Here is a 6,000-nt window from a genome sequence, read left to right as displayed (position 1 = left end):
TGCTACCCCTCTTCAGGAACCACATGTTTGTCTTGCCTCTCAACAGATACCCCTCTGTTGAGGCACGCAAGCCAAGCCAACGGCAAGGTCCACGGTTCATGGGTGGGGGGATCGTAATACTACACTGTCATAACAAACCTATTGTTCTTTTGCAACATGAATTATATTGTATTATATGTATGACCTTGTCAGTTGTAATATTATACTGTAATAACAAATCTATTGCTCTTTTGCAACAGGAGTTATATTGTGTCATAAGTATGACTTTGTAGGATTTCATCAATTGTAATATTATTTCTTAATAACAAACCTATTGCTCCATGCAACATGAATTATTTTGTGTTACATGTATGACTTTGTCTATTGCCTTAATGGCCTAAAAACAATAAAACTATTCTATTCTATTGTATTCCTTCACTACTCTGTTCTTACTGCAACTATTAACAGTGCACCATTTTCTGACCCAGTGCCGATGTTCTAACCATTTGTGTTTTACTGTCTGTTTGCCACTGAACTAGCAAATATTTTAGCAGATACAGCACAAGCTGTAGATGTTATTTTACTTTTTACCGCCGTTGTTATATGACCGGTAAACCATTTTGCGGCATCTGGTTGTGAAGAACTACTTCAAGATACGAGCCGCAGGTTACAAGCAGCACGGGCTTAACTCCCAAATCCCTACCAGCTTAATCACATTTACCACTCACCACACTTCATATTCCTCCTATAAGTTCAGTTAACCCACTGATTAACCAAACTTTTCCAAAAATTAGTATTACGATGATTTGTGTTATGAATGAAGTTACACAGGTATCAAAAAACATATATAGAATCAACCATCATATACGTGAAGCGAGTAGGAGATATAAGCACTATAAATATTTCAGATCCACGTTCGTTTATAGCCACTCCATAAACGACCAAAATAGGTGTAGTTGTGATATGAGTCTTACTGCATTTACAGCAACAAAGATCTTAAAAATAGGACACAAATTACGAACTGCATTTGGTTAACTTGACCGGCGTGACAAAACATTAGTTTCTCGGTGTGGCCAACAGATGGCAGCGTAGCAGCGCCGTCTGAATTGTTTCAGCAGTACGAGAAAGCTTTGTTCAACGTTAACAGCACTAACTGTGGCATAATCATTTGCATACAGAAGTCGTGATGCTCTTGTCTCTTTGTTCTGTCCGTTCATTCATGTGATTTAACAGCGACAATTACATCAAAATAGATTTACAAACCAGCATTTGTACTTGCTTTCATATTAAATATACATACGAGCTTTCACACTCTTGGCAGGTCCCCGGACTTGTACACGTTTAGTGAACTTTCGCGCCCGGAGATCAACGCCTCGTGCTTCTGTGTGTGCCGTCGTTTTGTGCTTAAGTCGTTCAGTGTTATTCATTTTGTGCACCTACGTTCACGTGTGACAATTTTCGTCTCTGTATGTGTCCAAGTCTCTGAACAATTTTATCTTGGACTCTACGCCAGTGAACGGCACCGTGTATTTTAAAACGTGATTTTCTCGGTTTTTTATGTCCATCTTTTTGTCTCTCTAATTGTCTTCATTTGTATGTTTGTGTTTCTCTGAGGCCAAAGAGCGGCGTAGTATGCTGCTGCAGGCCTGCCTGACGCCAGTAAACAGGTTTCAAAATAACAACAAAGAAAAAAAAATCTTTCACAGTATTACATCGTACTCAATGACTTATGATGCAGTATATTCATAATATTACGTGGTACAAAATGACTTATGATACATGATACATACAAAAAAATAATAATTTTGTGACATATAATTAGCGTGTATTATACATCAGTGGTTCCTAATTATAGTTAATTTGTGTAACAGTGATTTCTGTTGCTAGTTTTTTTATGATGTGTGAGATTTATCACTCACAGGATGAACTTTTGATCACTGTTTGTTAATGTAGCTAGCTACACTATAAAATTCTCCTTGCATCTGAAACTTTTTAGAGTTGTGGAGAACGTTTTCTCCGTTTTGAGGTCTTGTTATTCCCTTGGCATTGTTTGTATTAACTTGTTACCAGAGTATTTGGGTCCTTTTTCAAAAATCTTACGTCTATGTGGAATACACCGCAGTTGTTTTCTGTTCCTTGTGTTGTGTGTATGAACAGTCTCATTAGTCTCCAGTTTTGTGAGAGCATGTAAGGCACTCACAATGGTCTTGCATACATGCAGTGATGGAAACGTTGGAATGTTTAGTTCTTTGAAACAACTTTTACACAATTCTTTTTGCTTCTTTTTGAATATAATTCGAATGGCTTGCTTCTGTAATGCGAATATTCTCTTCATCCCTGTGATAGTTGAGTTCCTCCATACTGTGATTCATATCACACATATGGTTCAAAAAGTCCATGATAGGCAGTGCACAAGAGGTCTTGGTGAGTATACTGAATCAGTTGTTTCATTATAACTATCACTGATCTTAGCTTACTGGAAACAGTATTTATCTGCTGTTTCCAATGTAGCGCACTGTCTATTGTAATGCCCAAAAACTTAACTGAAGCTACTTTTTCCAGTCCTTTTTCATCTAAGAAAACATCCATATGTTCTTTTTGTTTATTTTGGAAGACCATGTACATATTTTTTTTTTAAGATTAGTAATTAAGTCATTTTCAGAGAGCCATTGTGACATACTGCTGAATGATATGAATATATTTTGCTCAATTGCCTGCAAATTATTGGTAACATTGAGCACAGTCATATCATCTGCATAAAGTATTTTGATTTCAGTTTCACATGTTTGTATATTATTCACAAATAAATTGAAGAGAGCAGGTCCCATTACAGAACCTTGAGTTACAACATACATAATGCTTCTAACATCTGATCTTTATAAGTTATTAATGGTTACATATTGCCTCCTGTTTCTTAGATATGATGTTATCCAGTGTGCTGCATGTCTACGAATACCAGCATTCTCTAGTTTCTTTACTAGAACTGTATGTTGAACTGTGTCAAATGCCTTGGATAAATGAAGAAAAACTCCAGACACTACCATCTTGTTGTCCAAGGCCCGTGCAATTGATTCTGTTAATGATTCAGTTGCTGTTTCCATTGATTTCCCTTTCTGTTGTACATGCTGTGCTGGAGTTATTACATTATGGATATCGAAATAAGCAGTTAGTCTGTCTAGCATGAGAATTTCTAATATTTTGGAGAAGCCTGATACTAGCCTGTAGTTGTTAGGGTCATCTTGCTTTCCCTTTTTGTATACAGGTACAAGTTTAACTAATTTGAATTTATCTGTAAATAGTACTTCTTGGAAAGAGTGGTTGGTAATATCCCGTAGTGGCATAATTACTTCTGCTGCCTCCTACTTGATTAGGTAGTTTGACACTTCATCATGTCCAACAGACTTTTTCGCTTTTAGCATTTTCATAACATATGTCAGTTCCTTTTCAGACACTGGTTTCTCGATCATTGAGTGCCATGGCTTATCTGTCATGACAGTTTGGTGAGTTCTTTGGCTATTATATCCATGCTTTAGTTTTTCTATTGCATCTGCATAGTAATTATTGAGGATGTTGGCACTTGTTTTATCTGTGATTATTTTGTTATTTACTGTCATAGTTTCCATTTAATTTGTTTTCTGTGAGTATTTTTTCTTGCCTGTTTCAGAGTTAATGATATTCCAAGCTGCTCTCATTTTATTTGTTGATTTTGAAATAGTCTCATTAATTGATTTTGCTTTTTCTTGTATTATCAACTGCCTGTATTTTCTCCCTGTTTCATTTCTCTTAAGGTAGCTCTCTGTTCAATTATTTCTTCATGATCCACTGCTTATTTTTGAAATTTTTTTTCTTTTCCTCTTGGTTTTTGTAAATGCTAATTTGAAGTAATGTGTTGTGGTGTCTTTGAAAGCATTGTATTTTTCATCTGTTCCCTGGGCTCAAAACGTGTCCATCCACTGTTCTTTTCTTAACATCATTTTGAAGATGTTGATATTTTGTTGGCTGATAAGCCTAACATCTCTTTCTACACTTTTATCTTCCTTTTGTGAGTTCAGATTTCCATATACTTCACAAAGCTGACCAAAATGATCAGAAATTCCTGTTTGCAGAACCTTTGTTGTATATGCATTGCTATCTATATTAGTGATAATATTGTCAATAATTTACTCAGTTTCCAAAGTCACTCTTGTTAGTTCCACGACTCTTGCCTTCATGTTGTATTGTAATAGCAGCTCCTCAAAGTTTTGCTTTCTCTATGTCACTCTTCCCATTTCAATGTTAAAATCACCCCATATTACACAACCTTTCATTTTTTTTTTTTATTTTTTTTTATTTTTTTTATTTTTTTTTTTTTTAATAGAGTTGACATTTTTTTGAGGATTGGTACACACAAAATACTCTTGACTCATTGTAACCCATACCTGCAATTTCAAAACCTTTTTCTTTGCATTTTAAACGAAAGCGCTGGCACGTCGATAGACACACAAACATACACACAAAATTCTAGCTTTCGCAACCAACGGTTGCTTCGTCAGGAAAGAGGGAAGGAGAGGGAAAGACGAAAGGATGTGGGTTTTAAGGGAGAGGGTAAGGAGTCATTCCAATCCTGGGAGCAGAAAGACTTACCTTAGGGGGAAAAAAGGACGGGTATACACTCGCGCGCGTGCACACACACACACACACACACACACACACACACACACACACAGACACAGACACAAGCAGACATATTCAGAGGCAAAGAGTTTTGCATGTTTCTTTATGTATGTTGTTTTGGTTCCATTTATAATGAGATTGCTGTAAAACTGGTAACAGCAAATGAAGTGTCATCTGCATACATGTCGACACTATCATATACTGATTTGGTCATATCATTGACATACAAAATGAAAAGTAGTGGACCAAGGACGGATCCTTGGGGAACTAAGTATTTAACAATTTCATAATTTGAAAAGACACTTGTAATATTATTTTTACTTTTTGCTTTATTTCTACACATTGCATTCTATTTTCCAAAAACAATTTAATGATGTCTACTGCTTTCTCCCTTATGCCATAATGATGAAGCTTTTCTAATAGGATGTCATGGCATACACAATCAAATGCTTTAGATAGGTCCAGGAACATACCACAGACTTTCTTCTGTTCATCAAGTGCCTTAGTTACCAGTGCTTCGAATTCAGCTATTGCTGTTTTGGTAGATTTGCCCTTTCTAAATCATGTTCATCATTCAGAATATTGCAAGTTTGTGTAAAATTTAATAATTTTTCATTGTGGTTTCCATTATTTTATAGAGTACAGATGTAATAGTTATCGGTCTGTAGTTTCCTGGGTCTTTTTTGCAGCTTCGTTGATGTATAGGGATTATTTTATTCTTTTTCAGGCACATTGTAAATATTCCTTTTTATATACATAAGTTTATCAGACTGGCCAATGGGTTTACTACCCATTGTAAATAGCATTTAATTAGTTTAGTGGATATACCATCAAGTCTCTCAGTGTTTTTTTTTTTTTTTTTTTTTTTTTTTTTTTTTTTTTTTTTTTACTATGTATTAGTTTTACAATTTCTGATTCATTAGTTGGGGTCAGAAATAAGCATTTTGTTTCAAATGGAATTTTTATTGTGTTTATTTTGGAAATATTAATTTGAGTTATTAATTTATCCACAACTTCAATATAGTGTTTCTTTAAAATATTGCTGATGTTTTGTGCATCCCTCAGTTCCCTCCCATTTACCTCAAGTGTTATGTTATCAGTGTTTTCCACACCTACACCTTTCCTCTTTTCTTTTATGAGAGACCACATGTTCTTAGTGATATCTGTTGACGTTGCTATCTGGTTTTCATAATATGTTGATTTAGTCTCTTTTCTATTAGTTTTCTTCTTTTCCCTACATGTAACCCTATTTTCTTGGGTGGCCTTAACGATTTTCACCTCTTCCATCTCTCTTTTTACGTCTACTGTAACCTAATTTTTATTCTTCATCTTATTTATTTCTCTATGTACTAATGGGCATGCAACATA

At 35.1% G+C, this 6,000-nt stretch overlaps 1 long non-coding RNA gene across 3 annotated transcripts in view; it reads left to right on the top strand.

Moving 5' to 3' along the window:
* The first annotated feature begins 1,130 nt into the window (after positions 1 to 1,130).
* Positions 1,131 to 6,000, top strand: part of LOC124720105 — a 28,130-nt gene continuing 23,260 nt past the window's right edge. Inside the window, exon 1 of one of the 3 annotated variants that reach the window (XR_007006065.1) lies at positions 1,131 to 1,737. This is a non-coding gene — a long non-coding RNA (uncharacterized LOC124720105). Of the gene's footprint in view, positions 1,738 to 1,880; positions 2,404 to 2,722; positions 3,480 to 6,000 lie in introns of those variants that run through there. The other 2 variants (XR_007006067.1, XR_007006066.1) reach the window with 2 other exon arrangements.

Source organism: Schistocerca piceifrons, chromosome 11, assembly GCF_021461385.2.
Source record: "Schistocerca piceifrons isolate TAMUIC-IGC-003096 chromosome 11, iqSchPice1.1, whole genome shotgun sequence".
In the NCBI taxonomy this organism is placed as follows: Eukaryota; Metazoa; Arthropoda; class Insecta; order Orthoptera; family Acrididae; genus Schistocerca; species Schistocerca piceifrons.
Note: the sequence above shows the minus strand (reverse complement) of the source record. Positions and strands in the feature narration are given on the sequence as shown.